Source organism: Lipotes vexillifer, unplaced genomic scaffold, assembly GCF_000442215.2.
Source record: "Lipotes vexillifer unplaced genomic scaffold, Lipotes_vexillifer_v1.1 scaffold196, whole genome shotgun sequence".
Classification (NCBI taxonomy): domain Eukaryota; kingdom Metazoa; phylum Chordata; class Mammalia; order Artiodactyla; family Lipotidae; genus Lipotes; species Lipotes vexillifer.
Window position 1 is genome coordinate 3,072,993 of NW_006775077.1, and position 12,886 is coordinate 3,085,878.

Sequence of the window (12,886 nt, forward strand, 5' to 3'; positions counted from 1 at the left end):
TGTTGACCGATTATCCTGTTAATCCTTATGAGGCGGGAAAGAGAGGGAAATTGTTTTTCCCCATCTTTCTAACTGAACAGACATAAAACAGGAAGAGGTAAGGATTTGGGGGTGGGGGTGGGGCAGTTGGATCCCTTGAGGGAGCTTTGCTGTTTCCCAACCTCCCAATCCAGCCCGCTATCTGGTAGCATCGTCTTCAAAGGGGAGGGGAGAATTATACAAAACAACACTCATTTTCATTATTTAATGGAGATTTTAAGTTTTTTGAGGCAGTGGATAAATGACTTCTCAAATATTGGGTCTATTTAGAAATAAAGGCGAAAAAATACCCAAAGGGATTATTTGCAGACTTAGAAAGACAGTCATTTTCTAATGCTAAGACATTACTGCTATTAAAATGTGAATTTTATCTAGTTTTTATTAAGCTCTTTGCAAAGGAAGAGGTCAGCGTGATCCCTGTTGAATTTTCAAGAGGACACCAAAAGTGACGACAAATAAATTGGAGCATAATTTTTCAAATTAAAAATATCAACGAAGTACACTCTAAAGACAAAATATAAAACTTGGTAATGTTTTACCTTTTTAAAATGACTGACAACTTCTCTGTGCGTATAATAACATTGTGCATATGAAAATTAAGATAGGCTAATGCCTTAGATTTTCAAAAAACAAATGTTTGTCTTGAATTAACATGGTTTTAGCTCAGTTAATATTGAAAGTTGTAAATGTCAGTGCTCATCTATAATAAAGTCTTTCCTGTGGTTGGGAACCCGACTTGATGTGGATATCTTACAATGAGCCTTAATCTCGGCTTATTAAAGGACTAATAGCTGTAGGAGACCGGAATACACCACCCCACATATGCCTCTTTGGTTTAAGGATTATTTTGAACTGACTTTTAAAGAAACAGCAGACAGGAGAAGCTCTGAAAACAGAGTGTAAGTTACCCTTTTATAAGGGAAATTTATATTTATAAAGGAAATCTCCACTTGTAAGGGTGTTTCCCCGTTCTGTACCAGGCAGAGAAGGATGTCTCTAAACCCTAAGAGACCCTGGTCCAGGCAGAAGACACTGGCAAATGTGCATGACAAACCTTACCTCATTTACCATAGTTTCCTGGCCACCTTCCCAGCACTCACCTCCCCACACCCTTCTTTTGATTTAGCTGAGAAGGTCCTGAAGCCCAAGTTCTAGCCACGTCTTTGAGTTACTCTTCCCAGAGTTTCTCTTGCCTGTACATAAGATATACATGTTAATAAACATCAGTTTGTTTTCTCTTGTTAATCTGTCTATGTAACAGGATCCCAGTTGAGAACCTAGGAAGAGAGAAAAAGGTTTTTTCCTCCCCTACACAGGAAACCCCAGGCATAGATAGTCACGTTTTTATCTGCCATCTGCTTTCCACCTGTGCTTAGAACCTTAAAATACACCTACTGGACTCTTGCACTAAAATCAAGATTTTTTTTCTTCTTGTAAGCACTTGAATTACACAAATCATGTTCATTGGAGAAAATTCAGATAAATCAACAAAATTCACTCAGAAGCTCACCCACCAATCAGAGAAAACCACTAAGTTTCTGGACATTTCAGGGCTTTATAGCTCTCTTTCCAACCATCAATTCAGAAACAAAACTGGATCATGTTACAAATACTTTTCTGTACTCTGTTCTTCTCAATTAATAGGTCATAAACATCTCTCCCTGTCAGTGCATGGACATTTATGTGATCATTATAAATAAAAATATTATTATCCATACACGACTTACATTGTTTATAATTTACTCAACTAATTACTAATTGTTGGACATTTAGGTTGCTTATAAATTTTTTTCTCTGTAGACAGCATGACAAATATCCCCTGTCCATGCTCATTGTTTATTAAGCAATAATCTGCTTAGGACAGATGTCTAGAAGTGGAATTTTGGGGCCAAAGGGTTGTATATTATTAATGCCTTTGCTAAATTGCTCTCAGAAGAATCTAACAATTTGCATTCTGTATTTTCTTTTTACATTTTTTGCCAATTTGATGGATAATTATAACATTTTATTGGTTTCGGTTTGTACTTTTTATTAGTGAAGAACATTTTTTCATAAATTCGTTGGAGATTCTTTTATAATTAGTCTGTTCTTTACATATGTTTTTATCAGGATGGTCCTCTATATTATTTATTTCTAAGAATTTTAAAAAAATACATTAAGCATATTGATCATTTGCATAGTATATCTTCGGTAGATTTTTTTCCAGTTTGCATTTTGATTTTTAACTATATGCACAGGGGTTATGCTTTTACTTTTGAATATGTTTTAGGTCTTTTTCTTTATAGGTTCTGCCTTTTGTGTCAGAACTAAAAAATACTTTTCCACAGAGTTATGGAAACATTTACCTATATTTTCTTCTAGGAATTGTATGGTTTTACTTTTTTTTTTTTTTTTTTTGCGATATGTGGGCCTCACACTGTCGTGGCCTTTCCCGTTGCCGGACGCGCAAGCTCAGCGGCCATGGCTCACGGGCCCAGCCGCTCCGCGGCATGTGGGATCCTCCCGGACCGGGGCACGAACCCGTATCCCCTGCATCGGCAGGCAGACTCCCAACCACTGCGCCACCAGGGAGGCCCTGGTTTTACTTTTCATGATGAAAATTTTAAACAACCTAACATAAGAATCAAAGTTTCCCCACACTGGTTCCTGATTTATTGAAAAATCAGTCCTTCCCTATTTATTGAAAGATCCGCCCCCACTTCCTGCGTTGAGTCAGCCATCTGACCAGCAAGAGGCACACGGCCTCTGCTCCAATGTAGAGGAAAGATGCTGGCCCTTCCTCAAGAGCAAATGGCTCAAACTGGGCTTTTTCGCCCCCTTGTTCGAGGCCTCAGCATCTCAGCCTCCCGTCTGATTTGAGGCTGCTTCCCATCCAATTTGGGAACCCCAGTTTGGATGTTCTCCCGGATTCCTGGCCTCTCTTTTCTTCCCCTCTGCTTCATCATTTGGTTACTCAGGAGGAGATTTTATCATATCCTCCCTTCCTTGCTGCCCGTTTTTGAGAGTTAAACTGCTTACCACTGTGGAGAAATAACCAAGTAATCACACAAAGGACAGACAAAGGAAAGCCAGGAAACCTCACAGAAGGAATCCCCAACCTTTGTTCCCAGCTCCCCACTGAGAACCCTAGCTCTTGTTTGTACCTCTTTTATCCACCAGACCCTAAAATGTTTTGATTCTGCCTTTAGGGGACACCAAGACAGAAAGGTCATGTGGCACCCCGGAGACCCTCCTGGATAGGGTGACACTCCGTGCCCTTGGCCTTTCCAACAAGGAGCCCCTCTGGGCATTTTCTCAAATTCTATCCCTTATATAGGAGCTCAGTTCCATTTATTCACTCAACAAATGTTGACTGATCCATTGTAAAGTGTCTGGAGCTGATCTAGGTGTTGGAAATAGAGTAGAAAATAAGCCAAAGTTCCTGAATTCATGGAACTTACCTTTCATCGGGGATTCCTTTCATCTTCTTTGTATCACAGATAATGATTTACACACCTGTTGTGCAGCTCTTCTCGCCTCTTCACCACCGGATTATGCCTTTCCTGAGGTCAGGCACCAGGTCTTATCAACCTCTGGCTTACCCATTGCATGCAGCACACACCAGAAATTCAGTGTTTCTGTTGAATTAAAATCATTGAATAATGCTGTCTTTGTTATGGATTCTATCTTTGTTCTGAAACCCAACCTGTAGCTCCAAGGGGCATTTGGGGAGAGAGTGAAATAACTCCTCCCTTCTAGTGTGAAAAAACCCCTTAAAGCGATGCCTCTCAACCTTGGCGCCACTGCCATTCAGGGCCAGATGGTTCTTAGTTGTTGAGGGACCATCCTTGTGAATTTCGGGGTGTTTAGTAACCTTCTTCGCCTCTGTCCACTAGATTCCATTAGCGCCCGCCTCCCCCCATGTGATAACCAAAAATGTCTCCTGACATCAGTAGCTTTCCCCTAGGGGACAAATTGGCTTTGGTTGAGAACCACTCCCTTAAAGATTTGTGGTAGATTAACAGCCCCAAGTGCTTTGACTGTGAGAGGGTCTACATCCCCTGAAGTCTGGGTGGGCTCTGTGATCCCTTTAACCGAAAGTATATGGCAAAGGATGCCAGGCCAGCTTCTGAGCCCAGGCCTAGAGGAGCATAGACCCTGGAGCTCTTGGAGCTCTTGGCCAACATGTAAGAAATCTGATTGCCCTGAGGCTGCCACGCTGTGAGGGTCCACGAGTGGCGAGATTCTGGAAGATGTGTGTTTATGAGAGAGTCAGAGAGGGAGGGAGGGCGGGAGGGAGAGGGAGGGAGAGGAGAGACCACACACTGAGGAACGCTACACTACGGCACCGTCTTGGAAAGGGACCCTCCACCCCCAGTTGCCCCAGATCCTGTGGGTCAGAGGCACTGCCTAGATTTGGGACGGTTTGTTTGCAGCAATAGATAACTTGAGCAAAATTCTCTCTGAAGTTAAAGCAATTCAGTCATTGACTCTTTCTCACATAAGCACCGCTGATTTAGTCATCAGCTCTTTCCCACATAAGCACCGCTGATTTAGTCATCAGCATAATTTCTATAAGCAACGAGCATACAAATATTAGGAACCTTTCGTGACACTGTTACTCCTGTCTCTAACACAGTCTTCATACTATTCTTTGTTGTCCTCTTCTTTGGTTAATGGTATGAAATGGAGAACGGTTGAAGTGCTTTCTCCTTCCTATTAATATTATTTAGTTTTTAAATTCAAAAGTACTTACTCATCAGCTAATTCATTTAACAGCCTTCTAAAATATGCAAATTATATCCTTCTCGATTAGCACTTGATAAAAATAGAATAAATTGGAAGAGAACTTTTATTTTTATTCTATTCTCATTACACACAGATATAGTTAGAGAAAAAGGTCTATTTGTTAAGGGAATTATTTTGCTCTAAGTCACTAAGTGCATATAATTAGGGAAAATGAAATATACCAAATGACAAGGAGTATGAAACTGTGGTTTTTCAAATGCTGCTTTCGTTTTTATTTTTCCTCCTAACTTGAGTAATTATGTTGTGAAACCATGTCCTATTATACTTGAGGTCTCTGTGATGACCTAGCAAAATAAATGATAAATAAATCAAGATCAAAGTCCATTTAGGACTGTTGCTTGAGTGTTGCTGAGAAAAGGAACATTACCCGGCTGTGGGACCTCAGACAGCGTCTGTGGATCTCAGTTTCTTTTCCTGGAGAACAGTGGAGTTGGTCCCTGTTTTATATAACTTTAAAATTTTAGGATGAGATATTTTCAATTTTCAGCAAATACAAACTGCATTGAAACTGGCTTCAATTATAATGAAAATAAATAGGGGAGAGAGAGAGCTTCTTACTAGGGAAAAAAACTCTCCCAGTTTACTTATTTACTATATGCCAGTAAGTTATTCACATTCTCCCATTTAATCTTCAAAATCCAATATTGTAGTTTTCATCATCCCTATTTTATAAATAAAGAAATCAGCTCTGAGAAGTTAAGTAATTGGTTCAAAGGTACACAGTTAAATGGAAATCCATACTTTGAATCCTGTTTCTCTGGACTCTGAAGCTCACACTCTTTTCAACCTTCCCCTCCCCCAGGTTTCTCAGAGGAGGATTTTTTTTTTTTCAATCAGCAAGCGTCAGGCAGAATGGAAATGTTGCTAACGTGACATACAGGCTGGGGTTTAGTATGGGGTGCAGTATTACAGCTCTGGGAAGCACGTGTGTACAGGTCGGTTAATGTGGGAAAAGTGAGTTTGCATGTTGGTGCTAGTAAAGATATCATAGCTGCTAACAGACTGCTGGGTTCAGCGCTAGCACCGAAACTGATGGGCTGGTTAGCTTGTTTGGCGTCCTGGCCCTCTTGGGGCCTCTGAACTGAGAACCTCTCAGGCTGCTGGCGGGTTGAGCTAACAGCGAGTCTAAGGTGTGATGCCCTGGAGGCACTTTAACATTTCCTGGGAACTTCAAGAAACATGCAAGTCCTGCCATCCGTCGAATTCAGCTTTTCTGTGCTGGCGGACCAGACATTGGTGATTTTAAAATATCCATTTTCAAAAGGAAGACCATTACTTTGGGGTGAGGCGTGCTCTTCCCTTCTTTCGGTGGATGTAATCAATCAGTGACTGTATTTATTGCCAGGCTTGTCTTCTGTACCTTAAGCAAGATTTGCCTAACAATTACTTCTCAACAAATATTTATCCTACAGTTATTTGTTGTGTGGTAACATGGCGTTTTGGTGACCTTCATGCTGTTTTTCAGTCACATTCATGACCATTTCATCTTCAGAAACAAAGTCACAATGCAGTTTAACCCTTCCAGGGCTGTAGGAGAACTTGCAACTAATTCACTGTTGCTGGAAATTTGCATTTGCCCCGCAAGCCGCAGGAGGGGCCCTCATGCCAGCCAGCAGCTCGGCTGTCTCCCATATTCCCTGGTGTGAGTGAAGTGATCATGTCTTTCCAACATTTGCTCTCAGATGAGCCTTGGTGGTTTCCTTGTCCTTTTAAATTTAGAATTAGTCATAGAAAAAATGCAGTCTAGGAAGAGCTCCTGTCCTTTCTACATTTTGCACATTTTCTTTTCTCTGCTGGAGGTGGTAGCCTATGGAGGTCCAGCTCTGGACCTTGAGACCTCCTGGGCGCTCTTGGCAGTGAGGGCGGAGGAGTGGGGTGGCCCCTTAGCCAGTCCTGATGCCACGCCCTGCCCCTCGCTCACCTCCTCGCAGGGTCCTCCTGGCTCTTTACAGACGTCAGTGTCCCTGTTTACTGGCCTCGTGCTGGTCTCGTGTTTGCATGGGTGGTTCTGACGTAGCCTTAGACTTTTAAGAAAATAGTGCATCATGACCTACCTGCCTCGCCATCTCGTTCGAAGACCCGTGAAACAGAGTTCTTCACCTTTTCTGTGCCCTGGGTCTCTGGCTTCCTGGTGAAGTGCATGGACCCCTCCTTAGAATAATGTTTTTAAATGTACAAAACACTAAATTTACAAAGGAAACGGATTATATTAGCATGCAGTATCTACCGATTAGAAAATAAATTTGTGATATACTAACATATGTGCTTTATTGATGAATTAATTGACATCTGGCCATGCATTGGTGACTAAGGTGATTTAGAAGTAGTGATGAACGTGAATGGTATTTGCAACAATTGTACGTAAAAGGAAAGTGTGATTTTTTTCTCTTGGTGGTAAAGGCACTGGTACCCCTCACTTCAGTAGGTTGCCTGCGTTCATAATCGAAGGAAATGCTAAATTTTAATTAGTGGTGAGTGAAAATAAAGATGTAATTTTTTTCCCATCAAAGGGCCCCATTGTGTTCATTCTGCAGCCTCCTGAGATTTCTGAAAGGTAGGTGGGATGCTGGTGGGTGTTAGGATTTAAAAGACACTTGGAACATGCTCTGTTGAACAAAGGAAAACAAATGCCTTTATTGCTGAGCTTTTAAGATCCTTCGCATCTATTCTAGAGCTCCAAGGGGGCTGTTTTCAAATAATGGGACCAAGTGACTCTCTTTAGAGGAGCACATCATGAAGGCAGAATGCACTTTGGGAAATGCGACTCTTACAGGTGATCCCTTGGTGGGGACAGCTCGGGGTGGAAGTCCTAGTGTAGAGCAGCAGAACCCCATTGGGGGATATGGCATGAGTGCCACCCGCCCAGCAGGGGCCAAGGACCTGCCCCTGTGAAGCTTCTCTGCAGCAGTGAACTCACTGTCACCTTCTTAGGGTGGCCGTGCTCTCATTCGGTCACCCAGGTCCCTGCAGCTGTCAAGTCTGCCCTCCAGAAATGACTTAGGATTCTTGAGGAGGGAGGAGCAAAGCTGGCCATGACCCTTCCCCCAGGGCAGATGTCGCTCTGGCTGTGGCCAGTCAGCGAGCGTTTCAGGCCCTGCCCCCCACTTCATCATAACGCTCCCCTCAAAGACTCCAGTGAAACAAAGGGCTTGTCCCCCTAAGGTGTGTGGACGCTTTTTAATCTTCCTTGTTTCTCAAACGCAAATACGGTGTTGTTTCACTTCCATAAGGGACAAGAGTTAAGGGTTAAAAAATAAATGCCATTTATTGAGCATGTCTTTCAGGCCAGGTGCTGTGCTAGGAGGTCGTGCCTGCCCAGTGTCAGTGATCTTATGCTACAGACTCTGAATAGCGTTCTCTGCAGAGGATGGTAGGTGACTGACTAACTTCTGTGGGGCTAGGCCTGGTTGGTTGGTGTGGTGTGTGGTCCGAGGTTGACGGCTGCCCTCGGGATCTGGCAGTTATTTGACAGCATCCACCATTCCTTGTCTTTTCTACTTGGGGAGGGCTGGGATGCAGCGAGGAGACCAGGCTGGACGTTTTAAGGCATTGGGACATCCCTGTTTAGGCCTGTCTCCTTGAGAGGACCAGCTGCCATCTCCTAGAGCACATCATCTTTTACTTGGATGACCAAGAAATCATTTAAGAGTGAAATGAAAGATTCCTCACCTCCTTCCAGGACCTGAGCTCAGCATGTGAAATGGCGGGACGATAATTGACCAATCTCACATTTAAATGAATAAATTAGACCTTCAGTAATCGTCAGCAATTTCATGCCATAATTGACAATAAATAGCCACTTTTGAAAATACTCCTGCAGTGCACGCTCAGTCATGGCAAACCTAGCACTGAGCAGGGCCACACCACTTTGTGTGTGTGCTGTGGCCTCTGGGTGGAATGCTTGTTCCAGGAACATCAGAATAATATGTCCAGTGTCAAGCCAGTGTTCCCCACAGTTCCACTGGTGGAACAAACCACCGTGCACATCAGGTTGTGTGTGCATAGACCTTATCTTGGAAAAACATTAAAACACGAAAGCCATGAAGAATAAGAATGTTCTTTTTTTTTTTTAGTCTTGAATTTTATTTTTATTGCGATACAATCAACATACAGCATTTTGTAACTTTAAGATGTACAGTGTTTTGATTTGGGAAATTTATATACTGTGATATGAGTACCAGTATAGCATTAGCCAATGCTTCCATGACATTAAAATTATCATTTCTTTTTTTTTTTCACACACACACACACACACACACACTGTATTTTATTTTTACAAGAGATAAATAGACTGACACCAAGCATTGTAAATGGATGGCCACAACAAAAGCAACAACGACTGCAATTACCAAACACGAAACACACTCATACTATGTCATGATATTGACATTCAGTCCAGGAATCCTCCACTGTAACAGCTCCTTTACTTTGCAGTGAAAAGTGATTTGTATATTTTTTGCGTCTGAGTCCTTGTGGGACTTTTTTTTTTTATTCAAACAGAAAGTCACAAAAATTATAATCATCCTCATCAGTTCACTCAGTCCCATGTAAAGAGTGTTCTTAAGGCGTGTATTCTCTGTGCCTGTGACCAGGGCCAGTGTCGCAGGGGACATCAATGCTCTGTTCCTTACTCAGGAAAATTAGTAGTAAGGGGTTAAGCCGAGCCATCCCCCAGCCACAGAGTTATTCTGATTGTCATTGGCATCCATTTGTAAGGCTGATGGCCAGGGTTAATGTTTAAGGTTAGCGTTATTTTGTAGCCGGCGGTGGTTTTATGTCTGAGAAAATAATTGGCTATTTGAGGTCAGGTTTGGCTTTGACCTTACTGGTACTACTACGTTCATACCCACAACCAGCCCAGATAATTGTTTAATGGTGCTTCCTTTACACTTTGCAGGTGACTTCCATGCCATCACAAAGGAAATTTGAATTAACTTCTGTGTAGTCTATAATAAGTATATATAGTTTCTGTTATATATACTTATTATATAGCTTATGTAACATTTAAGGGTAGAAATGTCTCAGCTAACACTCTTAAAACTAATGAGTCCTTGCTGAGGTAAAAAGCTAGGTATGAAAGTGTGGCGGTGTACTTAACACTTTGTTCTATGTAAATAATTAATTTCTTCAGGCTTTCAAAAACTAGTTCTTTTTTCCCCCCAAATTGGGTTAATGTGCTTTTGGCCCCAACCCTTGGGGTTTGAGTGAGCTGGAAATCTGTGGAGGTAAATCTGCCAGTGTTGCCAGGTGGTAGTGACGGAGGGAAAAACTGGGCCCACGGGTTCCCTCTGGTGGAGAGAACATTTCTCCTGTACCCCACGCCTTCCCAGCCCAGAGCACAGCATCACTGTGATTTGGTGGCTCCTCTCAGCCACGGCTGCTCTGTTCCCAGGGCCAGGACCTTCCTCGGTGGCAGGGCCTCGCAGTTCTTGCAGGGGCAAGAGCTGGGTTGCAGTCATTCCCTTCTGGCCAGCTGGGCAAGAGGTATTTCTAATTAAAAAGGTGGAACCCAGGTTTGGTGTTTTTTCCTAAGTGCCTAAATAAGTAAGCCAGGCTGTTTATACAGAAATATTTTCATAAGCAAATGGTTTTACCCAGACTGTCTTATTCAGAGGTATCCATCTCAACAGGCCAAGGTAAACCTGAATTTGAGGGTTAGGATCTGAGTTTGTGTCTCCATCATATCACGTACTGTTGATTAGGAGACATTTGCCATCAAGGAATTGGGAGCAGGCAAGGAGATAGTGTTAAAATGTGTCTGATGAGATTACTTAATGGTTTCTCCAAAGTGGAAAAAGGTATTAAAAGAATGACAGTAAAAAAAAATGGTAAGGAAGCTAGAAAGTAGCTGGATTTATTGCACGATATGCAATAGCCAATATTATTTTGAACTAAATTCCGTGTGATACCTAATGTATACAGGTCTATGAAAATACTGTGGAATAAGCCCAGGAAGGATGGAAAGTGTTCCAGCAGGTCCTTCTGTAAGTAAAAACAGTCAGAGCACAGGCTTTAAATTGTCAAAGTGTGATGGGGAGCCTTTGTTGAGAAAGAGTCAATAGACAGTTAAGAATCAGTCTCAGAGATTTATTCAATGCCACTTCTTGCCGTCATTTTGAAATTGTTAAACTGGGCATAGTTCAGAAAGCAAACCTGATGCCTTTATGGGGGATGGAGCCACATTCGTGCTCTGGGTGGGATCACCTCTGCAGGAGAGCATTACATTTTCTCTTAAAGGCAAAATGCTTGTAGGTTTTGCCTCTTTCCTTTGTATTTGCTTTTAAAGCTGCACTTGTTCACCTACCAGTGTTTACGAAATCCTATATTTGGGATGTGCTTTTTCTATAATAAAATGTTATCATTTGTGGAAAACAAAAAACCCACGAAAGCCAGACTGTGTAAAGACAAACTTCACTTTCAAAAATTAACATTGCTATTGTTTTCTGGGGATTATATTTTCATTTTGGAAAACGCAGTCTCCTTTTCAGCCATCTCAAATCCACACTACAAACTCAATGCTTTCATATGCTCCCAGATTTTCAGTCTCCACTTACTTGTTTTGGCTTGAAGTTTGAAAATGTTGAAGCTTGAGATAAAATATCCAATACGCAAAAAAAAAAAACCCACCACTGGATATATACCAAATATGCAAGCTAGGTAAATGGGCATGTGTTTCATATCTAAATGTTTTCCATTGAAGATGTAGTTTCTCACATATGCATCAGGAAAATGATTTGAAGCTCTTCTATTATACAGTTTTTGTTGAATGAGCTTCTTATTTCCTTCCCCCAAAGACCGGTCCTTTAAAATTGTTATTCATTTTACAAACATTTATTTATTGAACACCAGCTGTTAAGCCAAGCACTGTTTTAGGCATTTGAATACAGAGAGATGCTTAATGCAGTCCTGCCTTTGAGAACAGAGCAATGGAATAATAGAACTCTGTGTTATCAAAGGAATAGTTTAAGTCCAGATGCCTAGGAATAAAAGGAGATTAAAATACAAGATTCGATAATCTAATTATACCAAAGAGATTATCTGAGGAAAGAAACATTAAATTCTTAGAAATTATTTCATAATCTTATTTTGACCAAGATGATTGAAACTAAAGTTAAAGCAATATTTATTGCTCATCCTTGAATGTGTGCCCAGTTATAGAATACACTTAAAAACATTGAAAGTGTATACAAATATAGTAGAATCAAGGCCAAAACTTTTCATTAAAACCATGAGCTAAGACTTTGAACACGATTATGGGCTTCTCTGTGTGTTTGTGTTTGTGTATTAGCTGGAGATGTGTACAAGCTTCAATAAATCTGAATTTAAGATTTAGGCTTTTATCCAGGAAATGTATTACAAAGACTCCGGAGGAAAAGCAAATTGATAATTTAAAGAAAAACTTGGAAGATCCAGTGACGGCTAAGCCTAAGCTATGTGCTGCCAGAGTTTTTCTAAATTCTTTAGAGCTTACTTTGGCTTCAGGTGTTTAAAAGTCAACACTGTTTTGATTTAAAGGTTTAAACAGCTTAGAGTTTTCTAACAGAGATTTAAAGAATTTGAGGAAGGGAAGGTGAATTAATCCTAGATGTGAATTCAGTTGAAGCACCTGATTCAATTAAAAAAAAAAATCATAATAGTTGGCAGAAGTTGGAAGGCATTCTATTCATGTGATCTACGTTTGATGTTTAAATTAATCTTCAAATGCTTTTCGGAGATCAAAGACAAAGGTTGGTGGCCGATTTACCTCGGCACCTCTGCTGAGTAAGATTGGAACGTGCACACGGCCACTGTGGTCCCGTACCAGCTCCCGCACTCACTGTGCAAATCCGCCGGGTTGTTTCTTCCTAAGTGTCAGTGCAGGGCAGTGACACCCCAGACAGACCCTGGTTCCACGTGTTAGTGGAGGGGAGGTGCAGAGCTCTGATGAATGAGACGGCACACGGCGAGACTGCAGATCTCAACAGCGAAGAGGAAGCTCAAAGCCAGCCCTGATAAATGTCAGTTTCTCGGGGCATTTGGGACGGAGTCTGAAATACCCATTCTTGACATTTAGAGTTTA